The following is a 21,516-nucleotide window of genomic DNA, read 5'->3' on the forward strand; positions in this document are numbered from 1 at the left end:
AACCTATTATATGGCAGATAATACTTCAGACTACACTGGTAAATGAAATACTTGGCTTTGTAGAACTTTTATTTTCATGGGTAAGACAATTAAAAGCTATAAACCTTAATAAAAATTGCATAGTGCATTCAAAAATGATGAGTACAATGGGGAAAAAGAAAAATTCTATCAGGGTGAGAAAAATCAAGGTTGCTAGGCAGGGGATGGGGAGTTAAAATTTTTAATAGGAAGATCAGGTTAGTTACAATGAAGCTGACAATTGAACAAAGGTATGGAAAGGTGATGAATTTGCCCAGAACTATCAGCAATAAGGTCACTCCAGACAAAGGAATTGGCTATCTTGAAGGCCATAAGGTTGGATAATGCCTGGCATAACTGAGGAATAGCAAGGAGGCCACTGTGAGTGACTGAAGAGTAGAAGGGAAAGAGGTCACAGAGGTTAAATGAGTGGCTAGATCATGTGAAAGCTTCGAAGTCATTGTAAAACTCTGGCTTTTATATTTGGAAACTTACTGTGTGATAGAATTTCTGCTAATAACGGAGAGTTCAAATGTCCATAAAATTTCAAGGATTCTTATTCTAGTAAGACAGAATAAAGAAAAAGAGTTCATATTTTCACATGGTGTAACAAATGCTCGGAGATCCAAGTGTAGGAAGCTATGGGAGCACAGAAGAAGACACTAACATCACACCAATATATTTGATGACTGTGACTATATATAAATTTGTATTTTCTAGATTTTTTATAGTCATGGAATCACACAGTATATACTATTCATTGCCTGGCTTTTCTTTTCTCAGCATCATTACTTTGAGAATCTCCAATTGTAAATAGTTCATTTTGATGTTGAATAGTAATCTCTTTAATGAATAGATCATAATTTGTCTTTGCTCTATGGATGGACATTGATGAACCTTTCCACTGTTTTCAATTTTTAAAAATAAAGCTGCTATGAAATTCATATACAAGTCCTTGTATGAACATAGAGTTTGTTTCTCTTGGTTAAATGCCTAGCAGTAAAATGGCTATTTGTGTAACTGCAACATATTTTGCATTTAAAAAAATTTTCAAACTATCTTCCAAAGTGGTGGTATCATGATATATGCCAACAACAGTTTAGATTTTTTGTTGCTTCCCAATCTAGCTCAGACAAAGTACAATTAGCCTTTATAATTTTAGCCATTCTAATAGATATGTAAGTATGTCTCATTATGATTTTAATTTGTATTTCTTTAATGTCTAAATGTTGAGAAATTTGTCATGTGCTTATAAGCCATCCATATCCTTTTGGTGACATGTCTCTTCAATAATTTTCTTCACATGTAAAATTGGATACTCTGTTTGGTTATTAGTAAGGTTTTTTATTTTTATTCATTTTTTTAATAATCAGAGTAGATGTCCATTATCAGATATATAATTTGCAAATCCCTTCTCCATCTTTACGGTTTCTCAATGGAGCTCTGATAGCTGTGTCTTTCAAGAAATATGCTACTTCTTTCGTGGTACACGGAGGTATGACTAGAACATTATCAATGTTGACCTTTGCAAAGAAAATCATGGCTTAAGATATAGGTAGTCTGTGGTTGTTGGGAGTGTTCTGTAATATCAAGCATATCTAGTTAGTTGATAATTTTGTTCAAGTCTTACATATCTTACCAATTTGATGACCATTTGTCTATATAATCTTATATAATCTTAAAATAAGGGTGTTGAAATTTTTTTCCATTTCTCTTCTAAGGTAGAAGTTATGATTTTTGTTCTTAGTTTTTCACAATATATCCCCAAATATGTTATTAAGTATTAAAAGTCAAGAATTATTATACTCCCTGATGAATTCATCCTTTTACTCTTCTGTAATTTTGACTTGATCTTTATGTCTGATAATGAAATTTGCTTTAAAATAACTTCTCATTATCTAGATATAACCACCAAAGTTATAGTGTGATTAGTGTGAATATAGCATGTTTTTCTTTTAATTTTTAAAGCACTTCTATATTTAATCCTGACAAAGAAACAAAACAGCTTTTTAACTCTGGAAGCATCTTTCTAAATTATCTTTTTTTTTTTTTAAATGAAGCAGTACCAATTTTTGTTAAGTGACCTAAAGTGAAAGTAAGTTTAGAAATTATTTATTTATTTATTTATTTAGGAAAAGATTTTATTTTGTTTACTGACAGCAGGAGAGAGTGTGAGAGAGAGAGAGAAGAAGCACACAAGCAGCGGGAATCATGTGCAAAGGGAGAGGAAGAAGCAAGCTCCTTGGGGTGCAAGTAGTCCCATGCAGGGCTGGATCCCTGTACACTGCAATCATGAACTCAGCCAAAGGCAAAAATCTGCTTAAACAACTGAGTCATCCAGGGACCCCTAGAAAATTTAAAAAAAAAAAAAGACCTTTTAAAAACATTTTGTTTATTTCTTGTATTTTTTAAAATATTTTATTTATTTGACAGACAGAGAGACAGGAAGAGGAACTATAAGCAGGGCAGAGGGAAAAGGAGAAGCAGGTTTCCCACTGAGCAGAGAGCGTGATGTGGGGCTCCATCCCAGGACCCTGGGATCATGACCTGAAAAGAAGGGACACTTATGGAGGAAGCCACCCAGACACCTCTTTTCTTTGATTTAATATATGGCAATGGATGCTTCCCAGCCACGAGGAGCATATTACCCATTGATTAAATCTTTGATAACAACCTATTTACAAAGGTGTGTAAATATATACTTACTCAGATTTATACACTTTGTGTTTTCTTCATAGTTTGGGGCTGGACCCCATGGCCACAACACTGCTTCCAGTCTTTGCCTTCCCATCTTTTGATACCAGGTATTTGGTCAGCAAAGCAAATTAGTATCAAAATTAATAAGCCCTTGGCACCATATCTCTGGAGCAGGGGTTGCTTTTAGGCAAGGCCCAGAGCAGTTGACGTCCCCTCGCTAGTGCTATAGCCCCAAGGACTAGGTCCCTGCCACCAGAACTCAGTCTTACATGTTATGCTAAGCAGACAAAACCAAAACAGGAAAGCTCCGACAGCTTTCACTGGCATGCCTCATCTCCAACTCCCTCGACGTCTAGGCAGTACCAGATGACAGGGAGGGGTCTTGGTCCAACATATGGGAGGGAAGGAAGTAGCCACAAGCAAGTACCTGTCTCTCTGTTCCTTTCTTTCATGAGCTGGTTGTAAGGAGGAGGAAGAGGAAGGGGAAGAGAGGTGAACTTCAAGGGGTGAAGGCCTCAGGTAGGCAGCTGGCTCCTGCCAGTAGGACAGGGACAAAGGAGAAGGCCTTGAGTCTTTCAGGGAGGGTGGGGGGTAAGGGTTACAGCCTATGACAGAATCTGGACAGGAGTAATAGGGATACTAGTCATTTGAGTCCACCATTGGCAAGCTGGGCTGGGTGTCAGGGCAGATAGGCCTCCCTGGGAAACAGCACATGAGAGAAGGTGGAATTCTACTCTGAGGAGCAGGTGGAGCTTTGGGTGTTGGGAAAGCATAGACAGTATTGTTCCAGGGCCAAGGACAGGTCCGGGTACTCCTGGTTGGAGGTCAAGGCCACAGTATGATCCAGGTCTTCTACCGAGCTTGAAGGTACCACATGCCAGCCACCCCTCATTATTGTGTATAACTCTCTGGTGCTCTTATTGGCTTATCCATCAAATGACTCTTTCAGCAGCTTGAAAACCATCTCCACAGGCACTCCAGGATATGGGAGGCTTCCAGAGTGAAAATTTTGCACAGGATCACCCCAAAAGACCAGAAGTCACTCTGGTGGATGTAGATCTGGTCAAACATGGCCTTAGGGACCATCCACTTCACAGGCAGTCCACTGTTGGTTGTCTTTTTATAGTAACTGATGTGGTGATATCTCTGGCAAGGCTGAAGTCTGAGATCTTCATCATGTTGTCCTTTGTCACCAGCACTTCCCTGGTGGCCACATCTTGGTGTATGCACTTATTTGAGGCAAGGCACTCCATGCCTCAGGCTACCTGGTAGGCACAGGATACCAGGTCCTTGGAGGAGAGTTGCTCTCCTGCATTGTGGCTGATATTGTAACAGTACTCCAGGTCAGGAGGCCTCTGGGCCTGAAGGTACTCCTGTATGTTGTCTTTGGAGGCATATTCCATGAGAGTGTACGAAGGACCGTCCTGTGTGCAGGACCCAGCAGGTTGATGGTGTCCTTGTGCTGTCCAATCATCTTCATCTTCTCCATTTCTGAGATTAGGTTTGACAGGTCTTTCTCTGTTGCATCTGACTTCAACATCTTCACAGACACGTTAGTCAAATGGTTTTATTTGTCTTTGTCCAGCCCAATGGCCTCCTCCAACACCACCTGCCCAAAGTAGGCCTGTCTTAGGGGTCTGCCTAAACTGCCTACAACCAGCCTGCCTCAAGGCAGTTATGAACTCTAGATTATCCTCAAAATATTAACATTAAACCACAAGCTAAAAATTCTCTTCACTAGGTCTCTGTCACAGGTCTAATTTTCTTATCTTTCATCATTTATCTTTTTCCTAATTCTTATTTTCAGTATAGTTTATTTTGCTTCCAGGTGTTTCCCCTGGTTTCTGTATGCTGTTTCATAGGGAAGAATTATCCTGTCATAAAATTATTTCTTGAGCATTCATTACATCTCTCAGTTAAAATGGGTTCTTTTATGGTATTGATTCATTTGAGTTTTCTCAAAATGGGAAGAATTTTCAAAATGGTGTTTTCCTCAAGGTTCAGAGTATGTCTTAGCCTCATCTTTACTCTTTTTGAAATTCACTTTTCAAATTCTTGTCCCTCTTTTTCTCTTTTTAAAATAAAATGTTTAATTTTTACCTTTTTTTATTTGAGTATAGTTGATATTCAGTGTCACATTGGTTTCAGGTTTTCAATATCTCCATACATTATTCTATGATCACTCCAAATATAGCCACCATCTGTCACCATATAACACTATTATAATATCTCTACACTGTCCCATATCTCTTTTTAAAATCTCTGATTTTTATGTTTTCTGTTATTCCAATTTTCGACCATCATTTTACTTGGTTACATTAATAAAATATGCCTGATTACACACTCTTTGCTGAACACCATAGCATTTGATTTATAATAGTCTTCTTCTTTTTTTAAATTAACATATAATGTATTATTTGCCCCAGGGGTACAGATCTGTGAATCGCCAGGTTTACACACTTCACAGCACTCACCACAGCACATACCCTCCCCAATGTTCATAACCCTACCACCCTTTCCCTGCCCACCCCCGGCAAATCTCAGTTTGTTTTGTGAGATGAAGAGTCTCAAGGTTTGTCTCCCTCCCAATCCCATCTTGTTTCATTTACTCTTTTCCTGTCCCCCAAACCCCCCACATTGCACCTCCATTTCCTCATATCAGGGAGATCATATGATAGTGTCTTTCTCTGGTTGACTTATTTTGCTAAGCATAATAACCTCAAGTTACATCCATGTCAAAACAAATGGCAAGATTGCATTTCTTTTGATGGCTGCATAGTATTCCAATATATATATATATATTCCAATATATATATATATATATATATATATATATATACCATACATTTGTGATGGACATCTAGGTTCTTTCCATAGTTTGGCTATTGTGGATATTGCTGCTATAAACATTTGGTGCACGTGCCCCTTTGGATCATATAGCAATCTTCTTTACCTCTATCAGAACCCCAGGAAGCTTTATTTATTTATTTACTAACATAAACAGATGATCCAACACAACGTTTTTTGATGTTCAAATGTATTATAATGTCTTACCGCTTAACACTATGCTTACTGCTCTCTTTCACTGTCTGACTAAATCCTCATCATTACTATGCCATTTAATGAGAAAGAACATTTGATCTCAGGGTTCTCTCCATATCAGGGAATGAAGGCTCCACCCTTCTGTTTGTGCAGGTAAAATAAATGTTGATATTGTCTATCCTGCACATACCCCATCCTGTTCACCAGAATATTCACCATCAAAATATATACAAAATGAAAACCATACCTCACCACTTCTATTACCACCCAGCATGCTAAAAACACCATCATATGTTCCTGAATTATTGACTTGATTGATAACCCCACTTCCACACATACTGCACTCCTTTCTCCCAGCAAATTTATTTTGGTACAGCAATTTAACCTAAAAATCAAGTCAGATGAGTTTATTCTGCTGTTGAAAGTCTTTTGGTATCTTCCCCTTTCATATTAAATAAAAACTGAAGGCGTTTCCATGTACTAGAAGGTCATACATCAATACGTTCTTCCTCTCTCCACCACTATGAACTCCTCATTGGCCTCCTTGCTTTTCCTCAAAAGTAACAGACAAGCTGTTCACACAAAGTCTATATACTTACTTGCTCTGCCTAGAGCAATCTTTTCCTTTAATATTTGTATAACACTCTCCTTCACTTCCTGGGTCTTTGTGCAAATAACATCTCCTAAATGAGATATAACCACCCAACACAAAATAAAATTAACTTTCATCCCAGCATTCTGCAATGGCTTTTACCTTTCTTGTATTTCTTTGTAACACTTATCACCATCAACCATCAATCATTATTCTATTACTGGTTTATTTTCTTATTTGAGACAGAGAGAGAGAGAGAATTGGGAGGGTGCGCAGAGGAAGAAGAAAACACCCCACTGCCTAGAAAGCCTGCTGGGGAGTTACATCCCAGGACCCTGAGATCATGACCCAAGCCAAAGGCAGTCACTCAATGGACTGAGCCACCGAGGTGCCCCTCTATTATTGGTTTATTTCACTATTATATTTCAAAAGAATGTAAGCTCTTTGTGTTCAGGTATTTTATAAGTTTTATTAATTGAAGTATTCTCAGAAAGGTAGCTGGCAGATTGTAAGGGCTCACTAAACTGTATTTTGTTGTTATTATTGGGCTCCTTTATGGGCTTTACCTCTTACACTAGAAATCTATCCTTCAGATGTAAGCAATAAGAATAGAGCCCTGCTGCCTGTTCAAATGTGTAAAAAGCCTGTATTAAGTGGATATTTTAAAAGCTAAATGAATGGCTTAATAGTTGTATATAGGGGGAAAGGGAACATATTTTCCACAGTTCAGAAGTGGAGTTCTTTTATAGAGTTCTTGTACAAGCCTACACTATTGAACGATAATGGGCAGTTGTACATTACAATTATACAAACACTTTGGTAATATATATCCTTTTTTTGTAATTCATGACTGGATCCTTTAATTCCTTAGGAGCATTATAGCATTTCAACTTTTCATGTTCAATAAACTTATTGGGGTTGCTACCTTTTTTATTCAAATGGAGAAATAGTCATGATTTAATCTAAATAAAGTGCTACTGATTGTGTTGTTTTCTAGGAATGAGTCGCACGTGCTAGTTTAAAAGTTTTGTTAAATTCCCAAGTCTGTCACTGATAAAAGCTTTTTGTAGATTAGTAACTTGATCAAAATGGAAAAGTTATGTAACACCAATTGTTATACTATCTTTGTTTCCATCTTGCATTGTAATAACACCCATCCTAACTCTATTTAAGACAAATCATTTCCAGATGGATTTCTGGCATTGATTGCATGATATGAAATCTAGTATAACTAAAAGTTTTTGGTTTTAGTAGCATATAAATCAATTTAGAAAAATATATGTATTTGAATATAAGATAAAGTTTTAAATTATTTGGCAATAGTAAATTAAACTTCTTTTTGTAAATTTTTATTTTCTAAAATTTCATTGAACTCTTTTGCAATAAGAAACGAGTTACAAAAATTAAGGTTTATTTACCCCAATTCAAAATTATTAGGAATATAATCATAGAGGTTGAAGTATTGAAAATATTGAACCTAAAATATTTTATTAGGTATATTCATGAATGCTGAGCATTCACTGTTAAAATATACTAATACTATTGATAGACTGGTAGAAGCCTAAAATCAAATATTTTTTAAATATTTATATCCATATCTTTTCATGGCTTGTTAATTCATTTCTATAGCATTACATAATATTCCATTGTTTGCCTGTACTACACTTTATTTTTCCTTTCACCTATGGAAGGATATCTTGGTTTCTTCCAAGCTTTTGTCAGTTATGAATAAAACTACTATAGACATCTTTGTGGGTATAGATTTCATCTTCTTTGGATGAATACCAAGAACTGCTACTGCTGAATCATCTGGCAAGAATATGTTTAGTTTTGTAAGAATCTGCCAAGTTGTTTTCAATTCTTTATTCTCAATAGACATGGAAGAACATTCCTGTTGCTCCACATCCTCACCAACATTTCGTGTTCTGTTGTCAGTGCTCTGGATTCTGGGTATGTACTGGTGTCCCTTTTTTGTTTTAATTTGCATTATACTGATGACATATGATGTGAAGCATCTTTTTATATGCTTATTTGCCATCTGTAATATTTTCTTTTGTGAGGTATCTGCTAAGGTCTTTGGCTCATTTTTAATCAGGTTTTTCCCCCATTGTTGAGTTTTATGGGGACTTTGTGTATTTTTGATTAACAGTCCTTTGCCAGATGTGTATTTTGCAAATTTTTTCTCATAGTCTGTGCTTTGTCATTTCATTCTCTTGGCATTGTGTCTCACAGAGTAGACATTTTTAAATTCAGTGCTTGTGCTTTTGTAGCTAAAGTTATTGCCAAAACCAAGGTCATTTAAATTTTCCTCTATATTACCTTCTACATGTTTCATGTTTAGGTTTATAATCCAATCTGAGTCAATTTTTGAGAAGAGTGTATGATATCAGCCTGGATTTATTTTATTTTATTATTTTATTTTATTTTATATTTTTACATTTAGCCTCACCATTACTCCAGAATCATTTGTCTAAAAGATTGTATTTTGCTCTCTTGTATTGCTTTTGCTTTTATATTAAATATAAAATATAATTGATAATATATATTCTGTTGCTTTAATCTAGTCTTTCTGTGGTATTACAATATCTTGCTTACAATTATCGTTATGGTAAACTTTTTTTAAAGATTTTATTTATTTATTTGACAGAGAGAGAGATCACAAATAAGGAGAGAGAGAGATGGGGAGAAGCAGGCTCCCTGCTGAGCAGAGAGCCCAATGCGGGACTCGATCCCAGGCCCCTGGGATCATGACCTGAGCCTAAGGCAGAGGCTTAACCCACTGTGCCACCCAGGCGCCCCATCGTTATGGTAAACTTTGAAGTCATTCCTCAGTCTTTGTTCTCCTTCAACACTATGTTGACTATTGTGAGTCTTTGCCTCTCCATATAAACTTTAAAATAATTTTGTTAATATTTAAAAAAAAGAACTTGCTGGAATGCATTAATTGTATAGATAAACTCGGAAAACAGTGACCTCTTGAGCTTAGCAGGAGATAGACCATGGACATCAATTGTCACAGTGGTGCCTCTGGCAGAACCTATTGCAAATCCCGAGGCCAAATGAGACCTCAAGGATCTGAGAGAATGTCTAAGAAGTACTTGATACATCCCTTGGGTATGGTTTATTGCAGTGTCCACCTGTCTGAAAGCTGGGGAATCTAGATAAGGGAGGGAAAATTAGTTATGATAAAACATATCAACAAACATCAATACATTTTGTAAAATTAATTGTCATGGCTCATATACAATATGACCAACAGAGGGACCATCAGAAGGAAAGCATCAGTTATGTTTATTGTGAAATTTTTTATTCAAAATAAAGCAATGTGAGGGGAAGACACAATGAGAAAATTACCATTTTTTAAATGGTTAAACTTCTTACAAAATGGAATAGGTTTTATATTCTAAGTAGTATATTGAAAAGTAAAACATTGGGGCACCTGGGTGGCTCAGTGGGTTGGGCTGCTGCCTTCGGCTCAGGTCATGATCTCAGGGTCCTGGGATTGAGCCCCGCATCTGGCTCTTTGCTCCGCAGGGAGCCTGCTTCCCTCTCTCTCTCTCTCTCTCTCTCTGCCTGCCTCTCTGCCTACTTGTGATCTCGGTCTGTCAAATAAATAAATAAAATCTTTAAAAAAGAAAAGATAAGAAAAGTAAAACATTAAAAAATAAAATTTTAATTACAAAATTATGTAATTAAAAAAAGGTTAAACATAGCAGAACCATTTTTCTTATAACTGGAAAATATATTGTATATATATCTATCAAAAATAACTTGTCATGGGGGCGCCTGGGTGGCTCAGTGGGTTAAAGCCTCTGCCTTCGGCTCAGGTCATGATCCCAGGATCCTTGGATCGAGTCCCACATCGGGCTCTTAGCTCAGCAGGGAGCCTGCTTCCTCCTCTCTCTCTCTGCCTGACTCTGCCTACTTGTGATCTCTGTCAAATAAATAAATTAAATATTTTATAAAAAAATTTTTAAAAATAACTTGTCATGTCTGGAATCAGGAGCATATGGAAAAAAAATAATATCTGAGGACAATACTTCTGCCATGTTTTGTGCCTTGTTAATATTTTTAAACAGTCAGGCAACTTTTAGCTTTATTGAAATACCTGCCAAGATACAAGCAGTGCCTATTGGAGCCCTATGACTATAAAAATTAATTGAAAATATTCAAAATGTTTACTATGGTGTCACTATTTAGGGCCACCACCAAGTATGTTTCAGAAGTAAGCATAACTGTTACTGTTCCATAAGGCAAAAGGGCATATTTTCAGGAGTTCCATCGGCTGTACCAGGAGGTGAATCAAGTAATGATTTTTGTCTATAAAATAATTCACTTTTCAATCTAACATTCCTCATTCCACATTATAATAATAAAAACTAGGAGGAGACTAAAACAAACAGACAACTACAACTACAACAACCAGCTTTTCCTTCAGAGGAAAAGTAAATATAACCTTATGAGCAGCCTGAAATTTATTTTTAAATATTTTTAAGATAAACGTTTTTGTTAGAAAACCATATATTTTATATTACTAAGAAATAACAGGCAAAGTTTTATTAACTTCTAAAAAGTCTAATTACTTCTATTTATCTATTAACTCATCTCTTTATGAAGTAGAACATGATCACACTTATTGTATCTACCCAAGTTTGTATGCTTTGGTTATTTTACGTTTGCTATTTCCTTGCTTAAATTTTACAATATTTGATACATAATAGTATCTTTAAGTCCATCTATGGTTTCACAGAATTTGTTTGAACTTCATAAAAATGTACCATACTTTTTGCACTGTCCTTGTTTTACTTCTCTATTAGCTTTCCAAGATTTATTCACTTTAGAGTGTGTAGCTATCATTTATTTTTATTCCTCCATAATGCTATGTTTACAAATCTGTATTTATCTGTACTTTTAAAAATATCTTAATTATATACCATTTCTCATCTCACGTAACACTCATGTTACTTCTACACTTATCAGATATTATGTAACTGAAAACCACAACTCAGCAACAATAGAACACCATTTTTCAAAATTAAATGGCTTACCAGAATTCTATAATTCTATCCTTTATTTGTATTAGATGACCCTTTATTCTGGTATTTGGCATTGTTCATATGGAGGAAAGCTTATAAGTTGATATTCCATAAATAGAAGGATTTTTTATGATTGAGTAATTATTTTCACTTAAAATGCATAGAATATGGTTGATTTAATATTTCTTTCTTACCCTCTGCCTGGAACATAGTGCTATCTATGTAATAGCCACTAAAATATTAAGTTAATTACCTAGACTTTAAACTGCATATTAATAGGAATAACATACAGAACTCTTCTCAGATTGGGACACCTGGGTGGCTCAGTCAGTTAAATGCCTGAGCCTTTAGCTCAGGTCATGATCTTAGGGTCCTGGGACTCAGTTCTGCAACAGATTCCCTGCTTAGCCGGGAGTTTGCTTCTCCCTCACCCTGCTGCTCCCCCTGATTGTGCTCTCTCTCACTCTCTCTCTTACAAATAAATAAAATTTAAAAAATAAATTCTTCTCAGATAGCTAATATAGAATATCGTCTTTGTATTCATCAAAGGGAAAGTGCCATATAATAATGAAATTCAGACTACTTCAAATTCATTTTTTAATCAGTAAGAAAGTACTGGAAACAAGCCAAAAATGTCTTCAATGAATTAAAGAAATAGATTGATTTTTAATATCTTAATGTTTCTAAAATAAATTGCAAGATTTTTATACTAGATATCAGTGTAAATATTCATTATACAAGGATATTCTAAAAATAAGCCCGAGAAAACTACTTGACATATATGATGACAAAAACGAGTTTGACAAAAGTCAGTTTGGGTAAAACTTACAATACCTACCACCTGAAACTCTTGTTCTATAATTTAATTATTTTAATTTACAAAAATGCAAAAATAATATATCAGAGTAAGTATATTGATAGCTTTGAAGGTATGCTCTGGTTGTGCACTGTTTACTATTTAAAGGGGAATCAAATATGTGATGCTTATGGTGTGACTATATTAAAATTCAACAAGTTCAGAAGCATACGAGGAATAGAATAATGACAAAAGATGACCCTTACTTATCCTAAAGATAGACAATGGTATATATGTGCTAGTTGGGGAGAGAATCCAGTTAGTAGATGGACGATGTGGTAGTGGAAAAAAAAGACACAACATTTTGGTTGAAAGTTTAGCACTATATTTAACAAAGTGAAGCTGTGTGTTAATAGCCTTGAATACAATCCAAAAAATATTTTCAATTCATTGAAGATTATTTAGGAAAAACTTGAAAAATACAACTTGATAAGGATTCCAATAAAAGATTCATAAGCAATACAAGTTTCAGAATTTTTAGTATATTTTCCCTAAAAAGCCATTTGATTTAAATTAAAAAGAATTCTATTTACCTGCCACTTAAATAAGAGGAAATTATTTGGTTTTGTAATAAGTCAATAAAATAAATTAACATATCTTTAGAAAACAGATATGCACACTAATTTAAAAAGAATAGTGCTTAATCTGTTCAGCAAACATTTGTAAAATTCCTTGCCATCAGCTAGCTCTGGAGTTCTGCTAGGTGAGTAAGGCCATGTATGTTACTGCTCAGAGTACTGACGCAAAGCAATTGTCCCCTTCACATCCATTTTTTGCTGTTGATATGTCATGCTATGTTGTTTAGAGATCCATAGATGGCCCTACATGAAGGCCTTTTTTTGTGTGTATATGGGTGACTGTGATTTACCTTTCAAATAAGATGGCTCCTGATTTACAATGATTCAACTTATGATATATCTGGCAATGATGTGAAAGTGAAAGTGATTCAGTAGAAACTGTACTTTGAATTTTGAATTTGGGTCTTTATAAAAAGGGCCAGTGACATGTGGTATGGTGCCATCTTGTGATGCTGGGCAGCGGTAGTGAGCCACAGCTCCCAGTCAGCTAGAGGATTACAGGGGTGAACACCTGATATTCTTACAAGCATTCTATATATAACCATTCTTCTTTTTTTTAGTGTAATATTTAATAAGTTGCATGTGATATTTGATACTTTGTTATAAAATAGGCTTTGCTTAAGATGATTTTGCCCAAATGCAGGCAAACTTAAGTGTACTGAGTATGTTTAAATAAGCTTAAGGTAAGCTATGATATTTGATAGTTTAGGGGTATTAAATGCATTTTCAATTTTTTATGTGTTTCTCTGTACATAGCCCCCTTGTAAGCTGAGGAACATCTCTATATGTATATGTAGCCTTGGTATGGCTTACATATTATTGGCATGAAACATCTAGAAGAGTACGTGTGCCATATAATTGTCTACAACATCCAACAAATTTCTTGAAAGCTTGTGCCAAAGGGGTTATGTCTTTAAGGATTCTTATTTCAGAAGGGTTCTCTCAAACGTAAGATTTTTCAGAAGTTAAGTGAAAATCTGACCAAACTAAACATTTTTCCATTTTCCCTAGTGAGCAAAGAGAGCTAAAATCTATCTGCCATTTTCAACACTGTACTCAATGATTGTAATTCTAATTTAAGAATAGATTATTTATATCAAAAGCACATGTTGGTCTAATGTTATACAATATTCATAAATCTCACTTAGAGCCTTGGACACTTTTATTTGTTGAGTCTATATGGTACTACGGACATTCATCTTTTTTGACCTTTGAAAATACATGCATCATAGTTCCATTGTAAAATGTCTGGGTTATAAAATGTGCTAGGCTATCAAAATGGTAATAAGAACATACAAATGACCTGATGTAATGAACTGTACCAGATTGCTAGATATCACATTTCATACCAGAAAGATTCAGTGGTAAGTTTCAAAATGGCCAGCTATACTTCGACTGAATTATAACTCATTTAACTTCTTTCTTTGTGTACAGTATTATACATTAGTCAGTATTATAGTAAATAAGTACTTTGGACAGATGTAAATATGCTGTAATAAAAAATGTTTTTCTTCTTTCTTTTAGTCCTTTTTACTTGTAAGACTAGCCACAAATACCATGCCTCCCCCAAAATAATTTGCAATCCGAATTTATCTCTAAATGAATTTATTGCACAGAAAAAAATATATATATACAGTTACAGTAGACATATACAAAAATAGTTACACAACAGCAGGGCCCTATATGTAAGCTGTATTGTTGTTTTGTTTTTATCTTTAAAAAAAAAAGAGGTTATGTGAAATATTGGAATTTTATTTCCAGGCCTAGTATTTCAAGACAGTTAACTACACTTACGGTGTAAACAGCCTCTTGTTGGCAGTATGATTTTATTGGCTCCATAGAATAACAGCAAGAATTTACTATTGCTTCTTTCTTTTATGACACACACAGAAAAAAAAAATTGACACATTTGCTCAAGACCAACCAGAATCATTTTAACCTATCAAAATTGATGGGAGGCCTTCACTGCCAAAGTCACTGCTGGCTTTTCACAATTCATTGCAGACAATCTGCTACTCCCATTAGGATAAAGGAGAGAAGAGTCATAATCAGGGAAGAAAGCTGGATTAATACTTGTAATTATCATTGAATTATTTAGCCTGCTATAGGATTATTATTATTAGTGTCATTTGATAATTTTCTCTCATTTTATTAAACACAACTGTGAGTAATTACCCTACCTAATATTTCTCTGTATTGGCTGACTAGCTAGCAAACATTCATGAAAATATCCATTAGCCACACATCTAAAATGCTGCATTATGATGCTGTTGAATCAGAACATACCACTACCTGATCCTGTAGCTCTTTGAGGATTTGCAAATCAATTAATTCTATGTTTATTGGGTTCTTCCCATATATTTAGAAAATGTATAATAGAGTCCATGAACATTATTAGTTTTACCATTTTAAACCAGCATTCACACTTTGATTTTTACAACAAAAGCAGAAATATAGACACACACATTTGGATCAGTTTTCTGTTAGTCTGTCTGGACTTCAAAATCCTATTCCTCAAGATAATGCACACCAAAGATCTGGATTAAACAAGAAATTAGATGGCACCTGAACACTTGGTTTAATATTCTCAAAAGGACTATGCAACTTATTTCTTACATTATGACATTGTTTTACAAAGATCCACGCTTTTATAATGTTAGTATTTTTAATAATCAATAAAGTCCATTAATCATGATTAAAAATCAAACATAAAAATTTCTACTTTTTGCTTTTGCCCCCTCCATTTAGAACTTATTTATAGCCTGAAAATTCAAAGGTCCCTATGTTTATGAAAATCTGGACAGAAATAGCTCTAAGATCCCATTCAGAACTTGATATTAATCTAAGTCTTTTGGCTCCATTTATCCTGAGAGCAAAGAGTAGGATAAAGGATTTGAGTACTGTTAGTTGATCTGGGAGATTACCCAAGGTAGAAAAGAATGGGAAAGTGATACAGTGAAGAAGCAACTTTGTCAAAGAGGTACATTGTTGATATTATTGTTGTGGATAGAAAATGAAGGCTTGCTTTTACTGAAAGGTCCTGAGAAACTTCTTTAAGTTGTCCTCATGAAGACCTGAAAACTGACAATTTTACTTATGGTTCTTATTTCCACTTCACTGAGAGCTGTCCTCAGAGGACATTAACTCTCCTACACTTTTGGGTTGTGTTGGAGACATTCTAAAATGAGAGAGAGAACATGAGATGCTATCAGTGTTAAGTAACTGCAATTTCCCATGGAACTATCCACCACGGGTTTGGCTATAATCAGGTGTTGGGCCTTGATATCAGAGGGATTTGAGGCAGTATCATTTTAGGTTAATCATTACATCCGAAATTTCCAAAAACTTCAACTGATGAAACTTTGATTATAAATCTATAAATATAACAATAAATCTGCAGTATTCAAATTATTTTCATAGAAATACACAAACAAAGCATCAATTGATTAATATTTAAATGTTACAAAATACTGAACTGAAAAAATTTGGTCATAGAACAACGTGTAAGAAATAGAACTTTGGTTTAGGTTAGAACTCAGGATGCATTTGAGACTCAGTTAAGAAATCGAATGGAGGGATGCCTGGGTGGCTCAGTGGGTTAAGCCACTGTCTTTGGCTCAGGTCATGATCCCAGGGTCCTGGGACCAAGCCCCAAATCAGGCTCTCTGCTCAGCAGGGAGCCTGCTTCCTCCTCTCTCTCTGCCTGCCTCTCTGCCTGCTTGTCATCTCTCTCTGTCAAATAAATAAATAAATAAAATCTTAAAAAAAAGAAATTGAATGGATGTCTGACTATCTTATAGGTTTGCTAAAAATCACTGACTTTGTGTTCACGTGTGGCTATGCAGGAATTTTTAACTTTCTCTAAGAATTTATTAGATTTGATTATATAAGGGCAGTAACGGATGGGGAAAAGCAAAGTACAAACCCCATAAAGACAAAGACACTGAGTATGAGAAAAGAGTAATAGATAAGAAGAATCAATGCATTTGAGGAAAATGGGAATTGAAATACACAATGATTGTTGATTTTTTTAGATGGAGAAAACAAAACTAGCTTGCAAGAAGGAAATAACAGAAGACATGTTGTGATGTGATACAGAATCCTGGAAAAGGCAGTAACGTGGATTAAAGGAGTAGGGAGAGCATATCAGGGAATTTGAATAGGAAGGAGTTAGGAGATAATTGCTTGATAAATTTTATATGGCCCACTTAAATGCACAGATTTCTCTTCTTTAATTTATATGGAGAACGGGGTGTCCTTTCTCTTCCCTTTCAGAGCACCAGAGGTGTACTCTTTCAGACTGAAAACCTGAAAAGCTCAGGACTCAGTTGCTTAAGCACAGCTGAGAGGACATATTTCAATTAAGATTTCCATTTTGCTGTAGGTAGTAGACTGTCAAAAGTGGTTTAACCATATTTTTCATTTAACAGGAACACTACGGACAGTGTTTTCTGGTGTTGGTTCAGAGTCTTAAGAAAGTCAAGTGAAGTATCTTAGAGGTTTTCATGGCTTTTTATTCACAGTTGCAAAAATTTCTGTTGGAGTTCTCACTATTAAGCCCACATTTCTGGCAGAAAGATAGAGGTAAAAGAGAATGATATCTCGTACGACAGATACTATTTCATATGGATACAATGTAACTGGAAAAGAGACAATAAAATATTTGATGTTGTTTTAAGTTTCCTTGTTGTCAATCCCTCAGTGCTTTCTGATATTAAAGGAAAAAGTAGATGGATATTGACCTGACAACTATCAACACCTGTCAGTCTCTCTTGAATAACCAATATCTCTATAATCTCTTCTTCCCAGTAAAAAAAATAAAATATATTCATAACCCACACTGTGCCATCTCAAGTTACTGCACCACGATAAAATTACAATGATTTTCAGTTGTTCCAAATGGACAGAATACCCTTCCTTATAATATCATGTCTTATAAGATAGATAATTGGCTTGCTACCAATATACCCAGATGTGACTGTAAAGAGACAGGAAAAAAATAATATTTATTTATTCCTTGGGTCGACCCTGTTTACACAGATGCATTACTATTAGAAAAGTTTGGTTGGGACATTGGAATGAATTTACTTAATGGGTCTGTATGTAATTGGGTTGGAGGAAATTTTTAATTTCTACAAAAATTATTAGAATTCTATCTTATTCTCTTTTGTTAATTTTCACATGTTAACAAAGCCAACATTTTTGTCTAGCAGACAAGATCTTAAATCCTAACAAAACTCAATTTTTTCCTTTTTTTTTAAGTTTGAGAGCCTCATGATCTCTCTTGCTGCTTTAAATACAACTCAAAAAAAAAAAAAAAGGAGCTAAATGGGGCATCAAGACCAGACTTTTATGTTATTTATCTTATTTTTAATTAAAAAAGTAAAGATTGTATTTATTTATTTGAGAGAGAGAGAATGCATAAGTGGGGCAGGGGGATGTAGCAGCAGAGAGAGACTAAGAAGTATATTCCCTAATGAGCAGGAAGCCCGATATGGGGCTCGATCCCAGGATCCTGACTGAGATCATGACCAGAGACAAAGGCAGATACATGTGTAAAATCCCTTTTTTTCTGGGAAACAATACTTTACAAGAGATGTTTGAAAAAGTACTGGGGAATCAACTTTAATCGGAGATACAAAAATTTAATTGACTTTTGTAAAGCTACAGGGATCCAAATGATGGGAATCCCAGCCTGTTTAGGTTGTGGACCACAGAGTATTCTTCTCTGTAAGATTTTATTTTCGTCCATGTCTACTAACTCCAGTCCAAGTTCACTAACCTCTTTTTAGATAGTGCAAAACATGGCAAAGAATACCAAACAAGTGCCCAATATTCTACATTTATTACATCATTTCTAACATATAGAAGTGTGTTATCAAGGCTGGTTCTGTGAACGAACCTAATTATGCTAAAGTGTGTTTTGTTCTCCAATAAATTAAATGCATGATTATCACACAATTATAAAATACTTGTGTCAAGAATTTTTATTCAAAAATTAATAAGAGAAGCAGATATTAAAACTAGTTCACATGGTTATTTGGGATATAAGCAGAGTTGTGCAGCAGAAGTGCTCTGGGCCCATAATTTGGGTTATAGAATTTATGTTCTCTAATGAAAAATCACTAACTTGCATTATTGTTAACAAGAATCTTGTGCATTACCATCAGTTTTCTACATTACAACCTCTTGCTCTACAGTTTGTAAGTAACTTTGTCAATAGCATGCTAATAAACGGGGTGACTCCAATGGATTGAGATAATCTCCAGAGTTTCTGCTACATAATGCCCAGGACTCCATTGAGAGGACACCTAAGAATTTATTTTGCCCAAAAATTTGATCATTTTTTTCACTGTCCTTACCTATTTTCCAAACCTAGTCCTTTTGCTTCACCTTTCAGTCTACGGACAACCCTGTATCTGACTGACGTGTTAATTCTGGGAATGTTTTCCAGATTAATTTGCTTGCCAGAGGTGGTTCCTCTAAATGATGTCTAAGAACCCTAATTAGTTAAGAAAACTTTTTTTTAACATTTTCATTGCTACTTATTATTATTATTATTATTATTATTATTGCTAATATCTCTATTATAAATAATTCACAAGGGCATCTTTCTGACAAAAGACAAAGAGCTGGCTACTAGTAGAAAAAGTACATTTGACTCTGTCAGTGAAAGTCGTAAAGGGATTTGAGAAAATAATGCAAAGCACTGGAATTATGTGTTAAAACTTTAAATATTATAGACACATTCACTTAATTTCTAATACTGTTGTTGCTTACAATTAAATAAGATGTTTTCCATGAACCACGCATTACAGCAAATATATTGTTTATACAGATTAAATTTTCATCAAAAGGGACGCCTGGGTGGCTCAGTTGGTTAAGCAGCTGCCTCTGGCTCAGGTCACGATCCCAGCATCCTGGGATCGAGTCCCGCATTGGGCTCCCTGCTCAGCCGGGAGCCTGCTTCTCCCTCTGCTTCTGCCTGCCATTCTGTGCTTGCTCTCTCGCCCACTCTCTCTGATAAAGAAATAAAATCATAAAATAAATAAATAAATTTTCATCAAAAAATTGTAAGTGTATTTTATTGTAGGATCCTGATAAGCATTTTGCAGATGAGAAAAGTGAAATTTAGAAAAGTATGTCTCTTCAAATCCCTCATACAATATCTGGCCTAGATACAGGGATATACTATCACAATTAAGGAAGATCATTGAGATTACTTAAAATGATAAACTTTACTGTATAGGGTTTTTTAAAAGTTTGCCACAGATTCAGATTCTTTTAAAATATATATCTATTTTGTGTAAAGAGAATGCACTGAGAAGTAAAAAGAAAGTGATATATCAGTGCTACCAACTAATGGCTATAATATCATCACCTTATTTATGAACAATGAAACAGTGTGCAATATTTAAATAAATTTAAATAAATTCCTATTTATTTATTATTAAAGAAATTCCTCTAACAAACAGTATGATTTGAAGGTTGCTAGCAGGGAAGTGTTGTACGACATGGAAGTAATCAGAAAATGTGATCTAAAAGTCTGCTTTCAAGGACGCCTGGGTGGCTCAATGGGTTAAAATTCTGCTTTCAAGAAGCTATAACAGTAAGTACTGAGCATTAGTTATTATATGCTATGGGATGAATAACTGAAATCTACATTTGAAACTAATGGTACACTATATGTTAACTAATTGAATTTTAAAAAGTTAATTAAAAAAACCACTATTTTATAAAACAATATTCCCAACAGGCTCTTTTGCTTTAAAATACCCACTTTGTAATGAGAGTCATTACTTTTGTCTAGCCAATTCTTACACCACGGTTTATCCCTTCCCTGCTTTATCCCTTCCCAGTATCAATAAAGGCTCACTTGGGTTACCTAGAAGCCATGAGAAAGCTTGTAATAGATCTGGCTGGTTTTCACCAGCAATTTGACCACCATGTGCACAGGGAAGTCTATTGATAAAGGCTTTATTGCAATAAGTTGCAAATACATGGATGATTTTGAATTCTCTTTCTTGAGGTCTTGTTTCATGATAATAAATTTAGGGTGTCTTATTGGAATGGATGTTATTAACATATCTTCATAGTTATAAGTACATGGAATTGTAAAATAGATGAATGAATGTGGCATTACTGACAACTGTCCTCATTTTGAAATCAAATTACAGTGTACTAAAATGAGGAAGCAAAGCAGATTTGGGATTATGAGTGAAATAATTTAAAAAAGTCTTAGGGGTATGATCATACTATTGGGTAATTCAGTAGAAAAATGTCAACTGATTGAGATTCTGTGTTCCCTGATTTCAGAGAGAAGTTAAGATAAATAAGTAACACGAGGAGACTAGGAAGCCAAACATAAGTGATAATTTTGTGCCAGGGTGCGTATACATCTGTTTATCTTCTTGCTTTACCACTAAGGTTTCTCCTAGAGGGGAGTTTAAATATGTGTTGGAGCTAATATCTGTGGATTACACAAGAAACCACATCCTACAGCTCTCCCTGAAACACCCCTTATGATTTCAATGTAATTTGGTTTTTGCATTTTTAGAAATAACAAAATACTTTGCAAACTCATCTACTTTATTACCACCACAAGTGAGTCAGCTGACTCCACATTTTAACACAGTGACAGTCACAGAGGAATGGAGGAATGAGTAGAGTTATCAATATATGTGCTTTTAAGAAGTA

General features: G+C 34.9%; 1 long non-coding RNA gene across 1 annotated transcript; it reads left to right on the forward strand.

Moving 5' to 3' along the window:
* The first annotated feature begins 1,257 nt into the window (after positions 1-1,257).
* Positions 1,258-19,741, forward strand: LOC131808266 (uncharacterized). Its single transcript, XR_009344759.1, has 3 exons — positions 1,258-1,513; positions 8,225-8,299; positions 19,658-19,741. It is a non-coding gene; the product is annotated as an uncharacterized LOC131808266 (long non-coding RNA).
* Positions 19,742-21,516: the final 1,775 nt, after the last annotated feature.

Source organism: Mustela lutreola, chromosome 9 (assembly GCF_030435805.1).
Source record: "Mustela lutreola isolate mMusLut2 chromosome 9, mMusLut2.pri, whole genome shotgun sequence".
NCBI classification, from domain to species: domain Eukaryota; kingdom Metazoa; phylum Chordata; class Mammalia; order Carnivora; family Mustelidae; genus Mustela; species Mustela lutreola.